Below are 3,012 nucleotides of genomic sequence, written 5' to 3' on the forward strand. Positions count from 1 at the left end.
TGTAAACAGCTCTGTCACGTCACCATTTGCACGGAGGAGTGATAAACCACCTGTACCCGATTCCCCTCTGGGCACGGCAGAACAGATGGGTCCCTTTGATGCTCAGCTCCAGGTGATTACCTAAGGACAGCAGCAGCACAGGCAAGACATTCCAATATTGTCCTCCATATTCCACATCCTCCCAAGATTTCTGGTGAAGGTACAGCCAGCACCCACTATAAATAACAAGAATTTGTCAAGAGTCTTGTTGCTACTCTAGAATAAAATTGTAAATGCATGAAAGTACTGTAGCAGGTACAAGAAGATTTGTATCTTTTGAATTTTTACAGCATGTGTTTTGGAAAAACAGGACTGAGAAAGGTCCTCAGTTCTCACACAGAGTCCATATCAAGGCAGATAACTGTCTTATGGTTCCCTTCATAAACATTGCAAGTTCTACCTTAAGCTGAGTTAATTTTCTCAGACTTACCATTTACATGGGTGAAGAGTGACCAAGCTATAAAAATGCAAATACTGATTTTTTAATAGGGAAAGCATAGCCAAAAGTGAATGAAAAGGAATATTTTAAAAACAGACAACATTATCAAAGTACTTCTGGCAGCATCTTTTTAAACTTGTTTTGAACAGTAACTCAGCCTGTTAACAGCCCCCCCCCCAAGATCATGTTAGTAACCTACTGCAGGATTGATCTGGCCATCAGGCTGCCTGTAAACACTTCCTGGCTTCACCACTGATTAGGGTACATGCTGCTAGATGGAGTCCTTCCACTGATTCCAGTAAATTTGACATCCAGGCAGTTCTGAGAAACGCTGAAAAACAACCGAGAATGTGTGTGGACTACAACAGTCATCAGGAGCACCAGGGGTTTGTTAAGCTTGATACTTAGAAGGCCAAGAGTAAGAAGCATTTTGTGCAGGCAGCCCATCTGCAATTCCAGTGCACTGTAATTTTTAAAAATCAAATGTCATGTACATGGATGTATTAAAGTGACTGCCTGCCATTTGCCAGTCAGTTAGCAGGAGTTTTAAAAGAGACTTAGATTTGTATCGCCAGGGCACTGCTGGAAAAGGAGCTTCGGCATGCACAAACCCCCTTGACTTCTGCTCTGGTAACTGAAGGATGCATGTCAGAGCCATCAGCAGCAGAGCAAATACTGATGGAGAAGCCAAAGTCTCAGATTTCCCAGGGAGACTTTCCAAGAGGAGTTCATTGCTCATGGCAAGGGATGGTATTTTAAGCTGACTGAAGCCACCAGTGGGGCAGGGGAGATAGTGGGAGAGGAAGGTCTTAGACATGTTCTACAAAAGGTAGAGAGATGGTGGGCAAAGGCAGGATGGGGAAAAAAGCACATGAATGCAACAGTGGGTGTAAATGCTCTTTTAAAAGTCTTAACAAGGGCATATTTTAAACATCTCAGTTTTGCATGTGTAATTTTTACACAGAAAAAAGTTTGGTTAGGCAAACAAGTCTAGAAGTAGTGTACCACACCACCACTAGTCACCAGGTCAAGCACACACTTCTGTGCACAAAGAGAAAAGAATATCTGATTCCTATTGCATGGGAAATACTGTCAGCACATTTACAGCTCGGCCAAGTTTGTGGCAGACCTTGCAGCCCAGCAGAATGCCAAAATACATGACCTAATGGGCTTTGCACTGCACATGGTCTCACACTTTACTTGGTGATGAATACTTGCCATGAAGTATTTGCTGAACCAAAGAGAATAAAGGAAGAGTGGTATTCATGCTGTTTGCCAAGAAAAATGCCAGAATATTTGTTTACGTAGTTTGCCAAAAATACCAGGTATCACAATAAGCAGGCATTAGGCCAAATTTATCAGTTACTGGCACCACCTGCCCAGCTGACTGCAGCTGAAACCATCATTTGGTCCTCTATTTTAAATAATTGAAAGATTACAGAGCTTCAGTTTTTGAGTCAAATACTGGCTGCATACATGTATATTATACATTGCACCTACACACTTTGCTCTTGCAGGATACATCATGAAAAAGCATTTCAAAGAGGGACACAGAGCCAAAGCCTCCTCTAATTAAAGTTACCAAGGAAGGATCACCAGTACCTAAAGTAAATGTGTTCATGAACACATGCAATTCAAAGTGACATAACAGCAGTAGAAGGTTACTTTCACCCTTCCACCCTTCTCTGTTTTTTTGGGATCACCCAGACCTGTCAGCTGAATTAGAAGTGAGCCCTGTAACACAGACATATTTCAAGTTTGTTGATTTCCCTTTTTTTTTTTTTTTCCCCCAAAGTGAGAAGAAGCATGATTTTAAAACAAAAACTCTAAAAACAATTTTCAGGAAAATTTGTACAACACAATGCAAGCTTAAATATTTTTCTCCTTTTTATCTTTATTATTAAAAAAAGTCTAAAAGCAATCAAGATCCCAGATACAATTTCTGAGCAACCTTGTACCTAGACTGAGGTTTTGTGACTGGACATTGCCTCCAAAGAGCTCCAAGATGAAGTACTACCCTACTTTTAAGAAAGATGTTTTAACATCACAACCCACACTGTGGAATTGAAAATTACAAGGAGCAGGAGGAATGGGTAGTGTTAAAAATTGTCAGACCAATGCATTTCAAATTAAGTCTGGTAGAATATGAAACAGTGAAGGTGAAATACCATTTGCAACAGAAAAGCAGAAGGAAATGAGAGAAAACCTGAATAAGCAATGAAATAATCACATCTGACACACAGTTGTATGCTGTTTGAGGGTGAAATGATTCAAAGGATCATAGTTGAGCAGTAATGATCTAGGGTCCACTTCTGCTGAAGTCAGTGAAGACACTGCTGCTGACTTTACCAAGATAAGGATTATACAGCTCACAGTTTGAAGGCCAAGTGCCAGACATCTTTAAACTGATAACCTCAGAAAAAGATCCCTTGTCCGTTTAAATCATCTTCAATTCAAGGACTTTGGATTAATTTTGCCAGCCTGTTCCAGCTGGGATGCAGTCATCACTGAATAAAATGACCATGGGAAAGTGT

Source organism: Corvus brachyrhynchos, unplaced genomic scaffold (assembly GCF_000691975.1).
Source record: "Corvus brachyrhynchos isolate BGI_N302 unplaced genomic scaffold, ASM69197v1 scaffold449, whole genome shotgun sequence".
In the NCBI taxonomy this organism is placed as follows: Eukaryota; Metazoa; Chordata; class Aves; order Passeriformes; family Corvidae; genus Corvus; species Corvus brachyrhynchos.